The following is an 18,593-nucleotide window of genomic DNA, read 5'->3' as shown; positions in this document are numbered from 1 at the left end:
ATTTGCGATTCGGAAATGCATTTTGCGAGTCGGTCCCGACTCGCAAATTGCATTTCTGGATAGGAAACTGAGATTTGCGACTGGCAAACGGCATTTTTTGCCGTTTGCGACTCGCACATCGTTTCCTACATCTGGCCTTAAATCCCTTCCGAGGTGCACTGTAACAGCCTGGCTCAAGCTTACTGCTGTGGCGGCGAGTGACTCACTTTACGTCATCCGCCAGCGAACTACTACTGGTTGTATACAACCCGTGTTTCACTATCTGGCGGCGGTCGTTCGGTAGTGTTTACCGGGGCACATGTGAACGTCATAGCCAATGAGCATTTCGGTATTATGTGCAGCGCACCAACTCTGGATGAGAAACTGCCGTGCTCCAATCCTGGTACAGTTTACACATTAAAGCACTGCTCCCATTACCCAGACGGCTCGCCATTGGATGGGCTGTCCTCTAACCCGGAAGTACTGATATTACGGACAAATGTTCCCGAAAAGATCAATAACGGACAGCGAGCTGTACGGTCCTTCAGAGTAAGTATGTGTAGTATTATTTTTCCTCGCCACATACTGGATGTATTGCGTGCTTGCTTTCGATAACTGTCCTATGAATTTTACAAAAATGCAAATAAAACCTGCTGTTTTTTATTTAAAATATGCGAAGGAAAAAAAGTTTATTCCGACAGCCCCTATTTACCGTATCACCTGCTCCTGTTTACTTTTACATGAGACATTTTTTATTTTCTCCATTCTGTGAAGCTACTACGAGGCATGGGAGTGCCTGTACTTGCTAGAAACTTTTGTTCGAACTACTTTTTCACATATTCTGATGGGTTAAAAGCTTACTTGATTGTAAGTAAAACACAGTTGCCCTACAGAACGTTGATTACATCTTCAGTAGTCTAATTGTGAAGAACGACCTGATGTGAAGAATGAAAACACTACAATGTATGTGGCTCTCTCCTGGTGGATGACACTGTTCCTGCGGTACTTCAAATCATGGGTGTTAGCCACCTGTGCTCATATTAAACCACCCGCGCTGATACCAGCTCTACTGTCTGAATGGAGAGAGCTTGCGGTGGCTATCCCGCTGCCACTTGCCTCTGCTTCCCTGGGCACCCCGAAATGGAAACATCCTCTGCATCACCTCTCTGAACCTGCTGCATTCTAGTAGCACCCATGAATGGTGCATGATGCCACTCTGCCTACTAATTGGAATTGCTCCGGGGATTGAAAGAGGTTAGAAGGGGGAAAGTTCGAATGGTGGGGCGGGTAGGAAAACAATGTTTGTGTTCTGTGTGCCGCAAGTTAGGGTTGGGCCAAGGGATAGCTTTCTGGACTCAGGCCATTGATCACAACAGCAATTAAATTCCTTCTCCAAGACGTGGGCCAAGATCTGCAACCCTTTTGTCCATCTACAATAAAAATTAAAGAAAAACACACCTTTGGGTTTCAGTCTAATTGAGTGGAAGGACGGCCTAGTACGATGAATGCACTTGCTGCAGAGATCAGAACAGTGCACTTGAATGCAGAGAGAAAACGCTTGGTACCCCCCCCCCCCCCCCCTCACTATACTGCCAGTCCAGAAGTTCCTGAGGAGTCTTTCAAATTATTTGGCTGTTCTGGTGATGTTCGGCCATCTGGCTGCTGTAGCTGCAGGCAGAGTTCACCTATGCTATGTTGCGCCACGCACAGTCAAGTCTTCAGCTCAGCTGTGTCGTACAGACGCTGGTGGTGTTTCTACATAGCGCTGTGGATTATGCAGTGTAGTGCGTATCAATTTGTATTGATATATGTTTTCCCTTGTTTAGAGTTTTCCCTTTCCTTGCGCCTTGGCCTCTTTTCTCCACTCCGCCCTCGTACACTTGGTAGTGCTTACAATGTTGAGGGATTGATGCATGCAGGAAGCCTTGCGACAGTTATAACGGGGCCGACCTCTGTGCTAGAAGTGTAAAGAATTTATGAGCTCCTCACTGTGTGTAGCTGGAGCATAGATTGCTGAACTACTGCTGCCTGTTCCCACGGAGAAGCATTTTGCCTTTATTATAGCTGTCTTCCAAGACAAAAGAATGCATAAAAAACAAGCACTGGCAAACCAATAGGTGTCACCTTTGGCACCGCAGTGGTTTTAGCCGTGCTGCACAACAACCTTGATGCAGTGCAAAATGGCGAATAAACAGGTAAAACAGGCCTGTGCTGCAGACTGTGTCATTTTGTAGACCAGCACGTGTGCACCTACACAATTACGTAAGTGTTTTTTTTTTTTCTTTTTGTTTACCGATCTGAGTTGGATAGATTAAAAAAATGTGTGTGAGGGTAAAAATGTTGGTGTTGGTGGGGAAAAGAACGCATGGGAAGGGCCAAGAAACACAGAGGTCTCTGCGAACCAACACGGAAGACACGTCTAAGTAGCTTGGGGTTGCATGGTTAGAAGCAACACGGAGAGTGCTGGTTTGGGGAAGCAGCACAGAAGATACTAGTTTGGGTTAGCAACAAGGAGGGCGTTGGAAAGGAACAAACAGAGATGGAGCAACGTGGATGGAGTAGCAGCAAATGAACATGAAATAGTGCAACATTGAGTTAAAGCACAGGGGAGAACGGTTCAAAGCCAATGGAAAGCACTGGACAGAGTTGCTTTCCAAATTGGCTATCCACATGTCCACACTTATTTTATTTTCCTTTGAGGTGGGTCACTCCTTAACAATTGCTATTTGAAGTGCTGTGAAAATTTCTCAATTGCAGCAAAATGATAATCTGCTTTAGAATATAAATGTGTGTTGTACTCAGTTGGTCTAATCCACCCATTATTTTACATTATATATGTGTAACCTGACTAAATGTAGGCTATTCAGATTACTGAACTGTGTTTGCTCTCATGTGTTTGCAAATGTGCAGTTGCAATATTGTCTTTTTGCGACCCTTTAAGGATTTGAGTGTTCTTTCAGTCCTTCCCCAAAAATGTTGTGGGAATCAACTGCAACATGGGTTTTACCCTCTCTGCATAATTTAAGAGGTATTCACTACAAATTAAAAAATCCCACTAATACCGGTCATTTTCTTAAGAGTATTTGAGGGCTCTGACATCCCACATTTTTCTAGTGTCGCGTAGGCTCTCATTATCCTAATGAGACTACTGGATTTTTGGGCGGCAAGATCGTTTCACAGTGTGAGGGACTAAGTCTGACCCACGGTGAAGGACCCTTGTCACCCCAAATCCGGGTTATTCTCCAGCTAACTAGCAGTGCCTTATCTCTCCCGAAGGGAAGGGACAATTGGGCAGCCGAGCGCATGACATCTTATTACTTCCCAGGGAAGTCGTGGTCACTCAGGTCACAACCGGTGCTCTCATACATAGTACGGTCTCATATAAAAATGACAAAGGCAGTTTAAGTTTTAAAGATTGGTTTAATAGACCGACTGCATTTTATATAGTAAGGCATGAGCTGCGATAACCAGAACAAACCAACACAGTAGGATTAAAATAGTGACGGTGAGAGTGAAGCACAAGAATAAGGCTATCATAGTGCAACTATATTAAGTTCTCTCTAAGTTATATTATGAGCACAGCATGGGAAGCTCTAAGCCTGCCTTTCAGGTTTCCCCGGGAGGACATCAACCCTCATACCTGAGCAAAGGCCTGTAAGCTGCATCAGTATCTGCAACGGGGCAGTCAGCATCTAGTTGTAGGTTCCTGGTCGGAATCTCCCTCTGCCTGTACTAGGACCAGAAAGTGATTTTATAACTAACACGCAGATGTTCTAAGAAGAGGTCCCTACGTAAGGATGTGTATCGTCTGCGAACACCAGAGACTAAACTTCTACCACGTGTACCTGCAATGTACCAGACTGTAGCCTTGACTGAAGCACAGAGTGAGAAATAATGCAGTGTTAGCGAACACAGAGCTGAGCTAGGCTAAACAGTGTGATAGAAAGAATAAAACAAGACCGTAAAACTGGTTATTATAAAATAACAGTGCGAGGCGAAATAAAAACGTGTCTAGGGTAAAAGTGCACAGAGGCCTAATATGAAAATCTAACGTGCATAACGCTACATTAAATGGCACTAAAAATGGCTACACTACACCCTCCCCATGTCGGTAGAAAGTGGTTTAGGAAAAAGCTAAAAAAAAAATGTCCTTATGCTAAAATATAAGTAAGACCCTATCCAATTTCAACAAGTTAAGAGGACACAAGCACAGAATTTCGCAATTTGAAAAAGGAGCATGCGGCCAAATGCCAAATTCAAGGGATAATGTCAATTTAGAATAAGTCCAATTTAAGCAGTGGTCACGGAAAGCAGGAGATTCTCCACTTCGGCAGATGACAAAACTGAAGACTAGCAGGGAGCAGGTGTGTTCCAAAGCCTCAGGAGCCACCAAGGCACCATCCCGTGCAGTGCCTATAAACGAGTGAACATCAACTTCCTCCAGGAAGGGTATCTCGTATTAAGCTTCTCTAAGCAAACGCAGCCGCAGCGCGCATGTCTGGTAATGAGCCCTCATCGAGAACACCAACAGATCAGCATCAACCACTGGGGGGCGTTGCAGTCAGAGACAGACGTCTAGTGCATGTTCAAAAGAGCACCAACGGCACCGAAACACGGGCTGCACACAATCCAAAACTGGTCTGAATGACAGAGACCAGTTACACCCCAAATGTTCCAGGAGTGTGACTCCAAAATACTGTATCATGCGTTCACGACACAGCTGCGCTGATGGGAGCGCCCACATTCGTCCTTGAAGCGGCGGGACAGCCATTGTGTAAAAACAACAGCAACAGTAAAACGCTGGCCAATATAGCCAAAGTTATCGGAAATCCTCCAAAAATGCTTCAGAAAATTGAATGAATAGCCGAATCAAACCGAATATGGAAGAGAAGGTATGAATGAAATTAACACCAACGGCTTTGAAAAAATGTGCTAGTCCAGCCGTGCTGGACGCATTAAATATACGTCCCATTAGTTCACCAAAGTGGCTCGAAAATTTGGTATTTAACAGGGACTGTATTTCCACAGATGACCTTGCTACTTGAAGTACGTAGGTCTCGCGTGCAGATGTAAGGGCCACATGCTTCTGAAACAACAAAGCTTCCAGTCTGTTTAACTTGTCAAAATTCACCTTGGAAGTAGCAATGTGAGGCCAAATATCTGCTACCTCCCTAATTCTATTGGGGGGGGAAACAACACGTTCCCGCAGCAAGTAACGACCTTAGAGACCGAAACAACGTAAACTATTCCTGCTCGCATACCACAACAGTCTTCACTATTGAGGAGGACGTAGCTGCCATTTGAAAGCACCTGGAACGTGCGTTTAATCTGGAACTCCCTTCAGATAGCAAGCCAAATTCGCAACCGAGGCATTACACGCCCCATGCAAGGACAGCTGCTTACAAATCATCGAATGGCTGACTGAAGTCTCACATTCACTTCTGCTAAGAAAGACCTCTTTCATGCCACTGAGGCATTTGTACAAGAAGGGAAGCTCCCACACCTCATGGATGTAACTATCTCCTAGCTTCCCATATCTGCCTACCAGAACATGTTTCAAACAAGAAGTGAATTGTAATGTAGAAATAGGCAGATTAATAACCCCGTGTATCAACCATTCTGCAGAGGGAATCTCGGCCACGGTAAAAGGCAATCTTTCTAACTTTTCAATGTGAAGCATGACATAAGTCTTCTCTTTCTTAGCCATTAGTTGTTGTTGTCGCGTCAAATTAAAGGAAAAAAAATATTTCCCTGGCACTGATGTGCTGCCACGGAAAGCGACCAGCCTTCAATGTCTGGAGCGTCCAACCCAACTGCATAATGGACCTGGTCTGACTCTGTCCATGATATAAAGAAGACATATCAGATTGTATAATGTCTATCGCAGAAGAAACAATGTTGTTAATTGTATAAATCCGGTCGGACAAGGTGTGCATACCATTATCCACAACAGCTAATGCTTTTTTCAGATTATCCTGATCTATCTGCCGTAACCGGGCTGCAGCTTCTTGTTGTGAAAGTTTCCAAATTTCATTGTATACTTCATACAAGAAACGCTTCCTACGTGACACCTTCGGGCCTGACAAACAATCTTGTAAGTCAGTGTCATTAGATAGGAGAGTGAGATGTGTCTTAACTGCATCTAGCGAGGATTATTTCAGCCATTGCTGGCATAATTTTCCCACACTATATGTCGTAACTATTTCAGCATGTTCTGGTGATATATAGTGAGGGTCTGACCTACTCGTTCGGAAATCCCCTGAGGAAGTGACAAAACGTTGATGACACCCGTTGATATCTATTGGCCACAATAACCACCCGCCTGGACGTGTCAGTGAAGTGTTAAATGTACCATTTTGGACCCATTCACTAAGCTCACTAAAAGTTGCATTAGTGTACTTTTGCCAGTTACTAAATTTCGCAGGGACAGGTATACTGGGCATGTTTAATTCTCTGAATGTAGCTAAACCCAAGCAGCTGGTCTGCTGTACAGTTTCATAAAAAAAAAATCATTTGAACGGGAATGAGACCTGCTCTAAACAGTGTTTCTCTACCCTTGGTTTGCCAATTCTTTGTTCCCCAAACACTTTTCAAATCAACATTTTCTGACCAATATTCATAACCTTCAATTGACACCCGGGAAACAAAGGAATCCGAATATATAAATTTTGTGTCGGTCAATAACATGTGTTTATCTTTAGTCGGAGTTCATTTAAAGTAATACGACTCAGCATTCTTTTGATGGTGCCCAGAAAAATACGTAAATTTGTCAAAATAAGTTTTGGAACTCCCATACGGGGGAGTTGGGCAATGTTCCCACTGCGTATAGTCAAATTTCGGCTTGGGAATACTCGTTCTATGTATGAAATGGTGCCCATAATAATTATAGCAAAACATGTCACCATAATTGTCTCTAGACTGGTAAACATCTTCATTTTCATAGATAGTGTAATATTGCAATTCTGTCATCATTGAGTCAACTGTTTTCACATCCCAATCATCAGATACGATGCCTGGTATGACTATATCATTCATAAATAACTTTAGCACATACGGTATTTGAATTATTTCAGTGGGACCGTACACAATCCCATCTGGAATTGGCACCGCAGAAATGTTCACAAAGGACAAGTCTCTTCGAACCTTTTGTGATGAGAAATGTGGTTTCAACACCTCCTCCATCTGTTCAACAGCCGATCTCTCAGGAAGAAAATGACCATGTATCAACAGAAAAAAGGTCATGACAAACCCAATCCAAAGAAAAAAAGCCAACACAGTCAATAAAAGCCATAGATAGTTCCATGGAAAAACAAAATACGTATCGTTAAGCCAACGCATCAGCTTGCGTGGACCAGACAGGTCAGTAGTTGAAGAGGCAAACGAGTCTGATAGACCATCGTTATTGTCTGCAAAATAACCAGAGGCATTTCGTGCAAAAGGCGCTGCCACAGTCAATGGAGGAGTTGGTGTTTCTCGAGTCGGTATCGTGTAGACAGCACCATCCGTCACGTCTGTATTTATGGTGACTCGATCAAATGTTTCTAAATTGGTCGTTGTTAATGGAACTAATGCGAGATCATCATCCACCCTCCCCAACCTCGGAGAGGCAACAGTGTTGGTATAAACAACTTGAAGGGGAACGTCTTCTCCAGTAGTGAGAGGGATTCGGGAACTACTGGAAGTTCCTCTTGGTCGGCTGTGTAGAATCGGCCACATGTTGTAACTTGACATTATCAATGGAAACAAAGCGATTTTCTTTGGCACTTGGCAACGGTGGCAGAATCACAGTTGTCGTACCGTTTATCCCCCAACACAGGGACTGGTGCACGTTAAGAAGGGCCATATTCTTTTTTTACTGCGACCTTTTCATGCACAAGACCCCCAACCCTACGAATCCAGCCGGTAGGTGTTACTGGCACATCCTTAATTCCCGTAGAGGCAGCACTTTCAGAAGAGTTATCGTCACAGAACTGCTGTAATTCCTGTAAAACAGTGACACGATCATTTATGTCAAAAGGTGTCTCCGCCGCCTCCACACCAGGACCATCAAGATCCGGAACAAACATTTGTGTTCCGAACAGGCACTCATATGAAGTACGACCTTCCTGGGACCTTCTAGGCAAGTTATTTAGTGCTCTCTGAACTCCATACAGGTGGGCTAGCCAACTACGACCCGTACCTATGGCTCTGGCTGTTAAGGATTGCTTTAAATCACGGTTTAATCGCCCCATGACAGAATTTCCCTCAGGATGAAATGGAGACGAGTACTGGAGCTGGACCCCCAACAAAGCCATGGTGTCCCTGAATGCCCTTGAGGCGAAAGCAGGGCCCTGGTCCAAATGGAATGCCGCAACTGCATATATACCGACAAAGACTCGCATATCTTTAATAACAGTTAGAGCGTCAGCCGAGTGTTGTGGCTACCCCACACAAATCTGGAGCAAGAATCAACAGCGACTAGGATATATTTGTATGCACTATCCAGTGTTAATGGACCACAGTGATCCAAGTACACACATTGTAATGGTCTGTTTGAGATTAAGAGCGGTGTCTGCGGCGGGCGCTTAGCTGTTGAAACTTTAATTTGTTGACATATGTCACAACAAAGGACATACTGCTTGGCCTCTATAGAGACCAGGCCACCAGTAGCGGGCCTGTAATAGTGAAATTGTAGCTGCCACGCCTGCATGTGCAGATGCTACCCCCTCATGCGCTGCTTTAATCAATCGCGGTCTTACATATTTACGTACGCCTACGCCAGGAATTTTAACTTCAGCGTTCAGCATACTTCCCATAAAATATTGATATTTATTTGGAAATCCTTTCGGATAAGGCTTACCATCAACCGTAGCTCTTATGGCAGCCAAGATCTCTGTGTCTGGTTTGGTACTAGAACGAGTCACTGCAGCTACAGTGGCAACTGCCACTGCCGACTTTGCGGCTTCATCAGCCAAAGTATTACCAGCAACGTGTATTCCAATGCGCTGGTGTCCAAGTGTATGCACAACATGGACTTTGGGTAGCGTCTCTTTCAGGTCTGCTACCTTCCCCCACAGTAGTCTGTGTTTAATGGTGTTGCCTTTCGAATCTCTGAACCCATTCAAGCGCCAGTAATGTAAGTATTCGTTAAAAGACTGGACACAATAATACAAATCACAAACAATCAGTGTGTACTGAGTCGGATCCGTATGTTGCAGTACCATCAGTAGAGCTTTTAGCTCAGCCAATTGTGCAGTACAATCCCCTAAGGTCTGGGTATAAGTATGTTGGGGGCAGAATTTCTCCCCCTCCATATAGCCGCTCACTACTGCACATGCAGCAGAATATTGATGTTTTGTTCCTATCGCTGGTTGCGCAGAGCCATCAGTGTACATGACTACCTGATATTGGGCAATAGGCAATGTGTCAGCGGGAACTGGATATTCAACTTCATATTGTAGAAACTCCTGAGTCTGTATCTTTGGGTCAAAAACATAGTCTACATCAGTGGCTGTCAAGGACGTGGCCCCTTGTATCCATCGTGGGTGGAGTGCTTTTGCATTCGGGACGCTAGCTTTTGTAACAGCCTCAAGGGCCGGAATAGGAGAAATGACAATAATGCGTTTCCCCTGGGCCAGAGGTCTTTCTTTAAGAACAGCCATCTGTACAGCCGTGAGAATTTTCTCTGTGGGTGCAAATCGTTGCTCAGCAGCTGAATACAAGTGTGACTTGTATGATATATTAAATGTGACATAAGTAAACCCAATGGCCCCAGCTATCACCCTGATGACCAAATGTATCCTATTGTCCCGTGTGTGTACAGGGAGTGCAGAATTATTAGGCAAGTTGTATTTTTGAGGATTAATTTTATTATTGAACAACAACCATGTTCTCAATGAACCCAAAAAATTCATTAATATCAAAGCTGAATATTTTTGGAAGTAGTTTTTAGTTTGTTTTTAGTTTTAGCTATGTTAGGGGGATATCTGTGTGTGCAGGTGACTATTACTGTGCATAATTATTAGGCAACTTAACAAAAAAAAATATATACCCATTTCAATTATTTATTATTACCAGTGAAACCAATATAACATCTCAACATTCACAAATATACATTTCTGACATTCAAAAACAAAACAAAAACAAATCAGTGACCAATATAGCCACCTTTCTTTGCAAGGAGACTCAAAAGCCTGCCATCCATGGATTCTGTCAGTGTTTTGATCTGTTCACCATCAACATTGCGTGCAGCAGCAACCACAGCCTCCCAGACACTGTTCAGAGAGGTGTACTGTTTTCCCTCCTTGTAAATCTCACATTTGATGATGGACCACAGGTTCTCAATGGGGTTCAGATCAGGTGAACAAGGAGGCCATGTCATTAGATTTCCTTCTTTTATACCCTTTCTTGCCAGCCACGCTGTGGAGTACTTGGACGCGTGTGATGGAGCATTGTCCTGCATGAAAACCATGTTTTTCTTGAAGGATGCAGACTTCTTCCTGTACCACTGCTTGAAGAAGGTGTCTTCCAGGAACTGGCAGTAGGACTGGGAGTTGAGCTTGACTCCATCCTCAACTCGAAAAGGCCCCACAAGCTCATCTTTGATGATACCAGCCCAAACCAGTACTCCACCTCCACCTTGCTGGCGTCTGAGTCGGACTGGAGCTCTCTGCCCTTTACCAATCCAGCCACGGGCCCATCCATCTGGCCCATCAAGACTCACTCTCATTTCATCAGTCCATAAAACCTTAGAAAAATCAGTCTTGAGATATTTCTTGGCCCAGTCTTGACGTTTCAGCTTGTGTGTCTTGTTCAGTGGTGGTCGTCTTTCAGCCTTTCTTATCTTGGCCATGTCTCTGAGTATTGCACACCTTGTGCTTTTGGGCACTCCAGTGATGTTGCAGCTCTGAAATATGGCCAAACTGGTGGCAAGTGGCATCGTGGCAGCTGCACGCTTGACTTTTCTCAGTTCATGGGCAGTTATTTTGCGCCTTGGTTTTTCCACACGCTTCTTGCGACCCTGTTGACTATTTTGAATGAAACGCTTGATTGTTCGATGATCACGCTTCAGAAGCTTTGCAATTTTAAGAGTGCTGCATCCCTCTGCAAGATATCTCACTATTTTTGACTTTTCTGAGCCTGTCAAGTCCTTCTTTTGACCCATTTTGCCAAAGGAAAGGAAGTTGCCTAATAATTATGCACACCTGATATAGGGTGTTGATGTCATTAGACCACACCCCTTCTCATTACAGAGATGCACATCACCTAATATGCTTAATTGGTAGTAGGCTTTCAAGCCTATACAGCTTGGAGTAAGACAACATGCATAAAGAGGATGATGTGGTCAAAATACTCATTTGCCTAATAATTCTGCACTCCCTGTAGATGTTTCGCTGCTAGCATATCTGCTTGTAACTCTCGAAGAGTATGTGTATGTTCAATTGTCCAGAATTTACTCAAAAAATCAGGACGTATTAATTCATATAAAGGTTTTATGCGTGTAGCATAATCAGGAATGTATGTTCTGCCAAAATTTAGAAAGCCCAACAACGATTGAAGTTTCTTAATCAGATTTGGTGGTTGCAATTGTGCACATTTTTCTAAAAATTGTGGCGCTAGGCTTTTACCCTCACTCGACAGCTCATATCCCAGGAATATGATGCCGAGGAAGGCAATTTTTGATTTTTTGAAGTTAAATTTGTAGCCGATTTCGGCAAATCCTACAACAATGCGGGCTACCCGTCTTAAATGTTGTAGCAACTCGTCATCCGTGAGATATATATACCATCCACATATGACAATGCTTCAGAGTCGAGCTCGTGCAAAATTTCAGTCACACGAGCTGTAAACAGTCCTGGGCTGTTCTTATACCCCTGAGGAAAACAACAGAATTTTTCTGGGAGCCTAGTGCGCTAAAGCCGGTTAAATCCCTGCTTTCAGGGGCTATATTCTGGCAGAAGAATCCATTTGAGATATCCAAGGTTGTTTTATATTTCTTCCGCACAATGTTGCTCATTAGTGCAGTGCTATGTGAATTTTGTATAGCATATGTGCATGAATGTCCATTCAGATGTCTGTATTCTAAGACTATTCTATATGAATGGTCCGGTTTAGCTACAGGGAATAAGGGATTATTCATCGGTGAGACACAGGGTTCAATTACCCCCTGGTATTCTAATTGTGTAAGTATTTCTCTCACTGGTGCCCTTGCTTCATTTTTTATGGGATACTGCGGCTGTGGTTGAAGGCTCACCTTTAATAGGAATTACATGATATGGAGAATCCCTATCCCACTCAACGTGATTTCTATATAACGCAGGTGCCTGTGCAAGAGCCAATTTCATAGAATAGGACTCAGCGAGTTCCTCCGGAACAAGGGGTGAGAAGGAAGGTCTAATAACCCCCTCCCCAGCAGGGCAGGTGCAGACAAAATCTGGCGGCCAATCATGTTCTGCCAACAAAATGTCATATATCTTAACTACACGATCCCAAAAGATTGAGTGTATAGTGCGTTCATTGTCTCCTTCCAACTGTAAAGTCTCTGTATACACCCTATCGGGTTCGGAGACACGCATTTCCGCTGTTTCTACCTGGATGAAGTCATCAGTTGCTTTCACCTCCAGATGCTCTAGAAGATTCTGGCGAACTATTGTGACCTCTGCCGCGCTGTCTAGCAGAGCCAGAGCCCATGTCTTGTTCTTCAAGAGAACCCTCTTCCTGAGTGGCATGTCTAACTGAGACAGCTGCCACCTTTTTCTTTTTAAACTGTTGTTTTTGTTGTACTAGTTTCTCTTCCTTCTTGACAGAAACCTCAGAAGAGCGTTGTGAGTCCTGTCTCGGTTTCACTTACTCTTGTCTCCGCTCTGACCGCCCACCTCTCTCATTACTCTTTTCTGATGAGTACTGAAAGGAACGAGATTGGCGCGTATCAGTAAATTGATATCTGTCAGGCGTCTTAATATTATCCCTATTTCTGAGATTATATCTATTCTGCGGGGTCTCCGTATGCGGAGATTCTCCCCTTTCCTTTTTAGGTGTTTGTTGTTTTTTCTCCCAGCGCTTCTTAGTACCCTCAGGTTGCTGTTTCGTACTATCTTTAGTAATTTTCCCCTGAATCTGAGGTTTTTGTGGTCTAGCCCCCAGGCTATCTCAACCAATACTGGAATATGTTTCCGCTATTATTGTAGGCAGTTCCCGCTCCTGATCTTGTTGCGGAACGTCACGAAGACGCATGCGCACTGCAAGCGCAACTGTTTCCCCTTTAAGATTGCTTAGGATCATTGAAGAAACCGTGGCAAAATAGCCTATCAGTTACATACCTAAATCTAAGGCCGGGGCAGCCCCTATTCATCTTGAATCTGTTTAAGCACTTCCGGTAGGTTAGCCGGTGTAGGTGTACCGTGTGCCGTGGTAAAGAGCGCGGCATACACCGTGCCCCATGTATTACAAAGTTCCAATGTGGGAACCATCCCGAAGGGTAAACACATAGTTAATATCCTATGTTTGTCCTGAGGTCCCGTATGGGGAAATACCGCCTCCAGCGTATTAATTTTCTGTGCCAGCCAAAACGGAGTCTCCTCTCGTTTGGCTGGGACCTTACCCATAATGGAATGTACAGTCACCGGATTAATACCTGGCGTCACAGCATGTGGTTGCGCTGAAGCAGCACGCGCTGGGTGTGTGTAAGGAAATGGCTCCCTGTTGCAATTACCCCCACGTTTTGCCTGATACTGATGCTGACTTGACTGAGAAGTGTGCTGGGACCCTGCTAACCAGGCCCCAGCACCAGTGTTCTTTCACCTAAAATGCACCATTGTCTCCACAATTGGCACAACCCTGGCACCCAGGAAAGTCCCTTGTAACTGTTACCCCTGGTACCAAGGGCCCTGATGCCAGGGAAGGTCTCTAAGGGCTGCAGCATGTCTTATGCCACCCTAGGGCCCCTCACTCAGCACAGACACACTGCTTGCCAGCTTGTGTGTGCTGGTGGGGAGAAAATGACTAAGTCGACATGGCACTCCCCTCAGGGTGCCATGCCAACCTCACACTGCCTATGGCATAGGTAAGTCACCCCTCTAACAGGCCTTACAGCCCTAAGGCAGGGTGCACTATACCAAAGGTGAGGGCATAGGTGCATGAGCACTATGCCCCTACAGTGTCTAAGCAAAACCTTAGACATTGTAAGTGCAGGGAAGCCATAAGAGTATATGGTCTGGGAGTCTGTCAAAAACGAACTCCACAGCTCCATAATGGCTACACTGAATACTGGGAAGTTTGGTATCAAACTTCTCAGAATATTAAACCCACACTGATGCCAGTGTTGGATTTATTAAAAAATGCACACAGAGGGCATCTTAGAGATGCCCCCTGTATTTTACCCAATTGTTCAGTGCAGGACTGACTGGTCTGTGCCAGCCTGCTGCTGAGAGACGAGTTTCTTACCCCATGTGGTGAGGGCCTTTGTGCTCTTTGAGGACAGAAACAAAAGTCTGCTCTGGGTGGAGGTGCTTCACACCTCCCCCCTGCAGGAACTGTAACACCTAGCAGTGAGCCTCAAAGGCTCAGGCTGTGTGTTACAATGCCCCAGGGCACTCCAGCTAGTGGAGATGCCCTCCTCCTGGACACAGCCCCCACTTTTGGCAGCAAGTCCAGGAGAGATAATGAGAAAAACAAGGAGGAGTCACCCACCAGTCAGGACAGCCCCTAAGGTGTCCTGAGCTGAGGTGACCCCTGCCTTTAGAAATCTTCCATCTTGATTTTGGAGGATTCCCCCAATAGGAATAGGGATGTGCCCCCCTCCCCTCAGGGAGGAGGCACAAAGAGGGTGTAGCCACCCTCAAGAACAGTAGCCATTGGCTACTGCCCTCCCAGACCTAAACACACCCCTAAATTCAGTATTTAGGGGCTCCCCAGAACCTAGGAAACTAGATTCCTGCAACCTAAGACGAAGAAGGACTGCTGAGCTGAAAAACCTGCAGAGAAGATGGAGACACCAACTGCTTTGGCCCCAGCTCTACCGGCCTGTCTCCCCACTTCAAAAGAACTGCTACAGCGACGCGTTCCACAGGGTCCAGCGACCTCTGAAGCCTCAGAGGACTACCCTGCATCTAAAAGGACCAAGAACTCCAGAGGACAGCGGCTCTGCTCCAAGGAAGAAGCATCTTTGCAACAAAGAAGCAACTTTGAAAGAACACACGTTTCCCGCCGGAAGTGTGAGACTTTGCACTCTGCACCCAACGCCCCCGGCTCGACTTGTGGAGAACCAATGCTCCAGGGAGGACTCCCCAGCGACTGCGAGCCCGTGAGTAGCCAGAGTTGACCCCCCTGAGCCCCCACAGCGACGCCTGCAGAGGGAATCCAGAGGCTTCCCCTGACTGCGACTGCCTGCTTCTAAGAACCCGACGCCTGGTAAGGACACTGCACCTAAAGAAAAAGTAATACACTGTTCCAATCAAGAAGAAAAGTAGGGAGGCCTGATTCGACAGGAGCGAGAACCCTCAAGCATCACACTGGATGACTAGTTTCATCATTGGGAAAGCTCCTCGTTAGGCCGGTGCTGCAACGCCTAACGGGCTCCCCGAGGGGGGCTCTTAAGCGTATTGCAAATAGAATCAGATCGTGTGAATGGAGTACCAAAATTCAAGTACTCAAGCAATAGTGGAGAGAAAATAATAAAATTGGTTATCCATCATATAATATTAATCATAAATTTTAATCAGTGTTAATAAGATGGAGACCAAGGTTAAAAACAGAGTGAGAGTCAAGGGGTGAGTGGTAATGCTCACGTGCTCTCAACAATTACGCAAGAGGAACAGACCAATTATGGCGCCTCTAGTCATCAGGTCTACATGTTTCGCGTCTGGTGGTCCAGCTAGATCCATTGACGCTTCATCAGGACCAAAAATACTTGTACAACTTCTCCAAAATTAAGCTAATTTGACCCTGCTTGGGAGAGGAATACAAAGGCAGTCACTTACTTTTGTGTACTTGCTGTGTCAAATAAGGTCGCCCAACCCCAGTCTCAGGATAGAGCTCCTAGGAATCGCATGTCAGAGGCTGGAACTGACATTATTTGGCACGTCGTTCGTAGGTCATTGAACCTACCCACCTGACAGCGTCCCGACACTGTGCCCGCAGCCCCCAGAACCTGAAGGATCCGACCTCCAGTGCAGCAGCGACCCCCAGGTGGCCCTCTCCCTTGCCCAGGTGGTGGCTACCCCGAGGAGCCCCCCCTTGCCTGCCTGCATCGCTGAAGAGACCCCTAGGTCTCCCATTGAGCTACATTGCAAACCCGACGCCTGTTTGCACACTGCACCCGGCCGCCCCGTGCCGCTGGGGGTGTACTTTTTGTGCTGACTTGTGTCCCCCCGGTGCCCTATAAAACCCCCCTGGTCTGCTCTCCGAAGACACAGGTATGTACCTGCTGGCAGACTGGAACTTGGGCACCCCCTTCTCCATTGAAGCCTATGCGTTTTGGGCACCACTTTGACCTCTGCACCTGACCGGCCCTGAGCTGCTGGTGTGGTAACTTTGGGGTTGCCCTGAACCCCCAACGGTGGGCTACCTTGGACCCAACTTTGAACCCTGTAGGTGGTTTACTTACCTGCAAAACTAACAAACACTTACCTCCCCCAGGAACTGTTGAAAATTGCACTGTCTAGTTTTAAAATAGCTTATTGCCATTTGTGTGAAAACTGTATATGCTATTTTGCTAATTCAAAGTTCCTAAAGTTTCTAAGTAAATACCTTTCATTTAAAGTATTGTTTGTAAATCTTTAACCTGTGGTTCTTAAAATAAACTAAGAAAAGAGATTTTTCTATATAAAAACCTATTGGCCTGGAATTGTCTTTGAGTGTGTGTTCCCCATTTATTGCCTGTGTGTGTACAACAAATGCTTAACACTACCCTCTGATAAGCCTACTGCTCGACCACACTACCACAAAATAAAGCATTAGAATTATCTCTTTTTGCCACTATCTTTCCTCTAAGGGGAACCCTTGGACTCTGTGCACACTATTTCTTACTTTGAAATAGTACATACAGGGCCAACTTCCTACAGTGTGTATTAAGTGTCTGCATCACAAATTGTACTAAGCGTCTATATATTGCCGTTAAGTCAGTAAATAAGTGTCAAACCTCAACCACTGCCATATTCGCAGCCGCAGGATGCGGTGTATAGGTGGCCAATAAAGGCCAGGTCGGACCGTCATTGCTCAGGGGACCTAACCTTACTGGTAACATTGTATGGGGTAGGGTGCCATCAAATCAAGCCAATTATTATGGTCTTGATAAGATAGAGGTATCTCTAAATATGCGTACGCCCTGTATTGTCCAGGCGTGTTCGCTACTGTATATGTATGGAATGCATGTGTGTTACCATCAACTGCTGGAAATGTGTCCCAAGAGTAGAAAAGTTCTGTTCTATAGGCTGCGTGGGCGTCCACCACAAACGTGACTGGACCACCCTGGGCCGTAAGGCCGTGTGCTAGCAAATGTGCCGTGAGCGCTTGTCTCATGTTAAGAGCAATTTGTATTACCTGGGGATTCACCATCAGTAAAGCACCATGAACTCAGAGAAGGCACACCAAAAAGGGGAATCATTTATTTCCTTTCTAAGGTTCAAGCTTGAACAACCATCCGCTGAAATCAGGGTTACCTATGCAACAGTGGCGGAATTCCTCAGTACCACGGACGTCTCCGTATACGGAACTGAGAGATCATTATATTATATGAGACCGAGATATACCGGTGGACCTGAAAATTAGAGCCTGACCAATCGTTGGCGGCGCCATGTCGCGTAGGCTTTCATTATCCTAATGAGACTACTGGATTTTTGGGCGGCAAGATCGTTTCACAGTGTGAGGGACTTAGTCTGACCCACGGTGAAGGACCCTTGTCACCCCAAATCCGGGTTATGCTCCCGCTAACTAGCAGTGCCTGATCTCTCCCGAAGGGAAGGGACAATTGGGCAGCCGAGCGCATGACATCTTATTACTTTTCAGGGAAGTCGTGGTCACTCAGGTCACAACCGGTGCTCCCATACATAGTACGGTCTCATATAAAAATGACAAAGGCAGTTTAAGTTTTAAAGATTCGTTTAATAAAACAACTGCATGTTATAAAGTAAGGCTTGAGCTGCGATAACCAGAACAATACAACACAGTAGGATTAAAATGGTGACGGTGAGAGTGAAGCACAAGAATAAGGCTATCATAGTGCAACTATATTAAGTTCTCTCTAAGTTATATTAGGAGCACAGCATGGGAAGCTCTAAGCCTGCCTTTCAGGTTTCCCCGGGAGGACATCAACCCTCATACCTGAGCAAAGGCCTGTAAGCTGCATCAGCATCTGCAACGGGGCAGTCCGCATCTAGTTGTAGGTTCCTGGTCTGAATCTCCCTCTGCCTGTACTAGGACCAGAAAGTGATTTTATAACTAACACGCAGATGTTCTAAGAAGAGGTCCCTACGTGAGGATGTGTATCGTCTGCGAATACCAGAGACTAAACTTCTACCATGTGTACCGACAATGTACCAGACTGTATGTAGCCTTGACTGAAGCGCAGAGTGAGAAAGAATGCAGTGTTAGCGAACACAGAGCTGAGCTAGGCTAAACAGTGTGATAGAAAGAATAAA

General features: G+C 45.3%; 1 protein-coding gene across 2 annotated transcripts in view; it reads left to right on the top strand.

Annotated features, from left to right (window-relative positions):
* The first annotated feature begins 418 nt into the window (after nt 1-418).
* Nucleotides 419-18,593, top strand: part of CCDC28A (coiled-coil domain containing 28A) — a 142,237-nt gene continuing 124,062 nt past the window's right edge. Inside the window, exon 1 of one of the 2 annotated variants that reach the window (XM_069234318.1) lies at nt 419-528. The gene's annotated coding sequence lies outside the window, so the exon portion shown is untranslated. Of the gene's footprint in view, nt 533-18,593 lie in introns of both variants that reach the window. The other variant, XM_069234319.1, reaches the window with a different exon arrangement.

Source organism: Pleurodeles waltl, chromosome 5, assembly GCF_031143425.1.
Source record: "Pleurodeles waltl isolate 20211129_DDA chromosome 5, aPleWal1.hap1.20221129, whole genome shotgun sequence".
Lineage (NCBI taxonomy): Eukaryota > Metazoa > Chordata > Amphibia > Caudata > Salamandridae > Pleurodeles > Pleurodeles waltl.
Note: the sequence above shows the minus strand (reverse complement) of the source record. Positions and strands in the feature narration are given on the sequence as shown.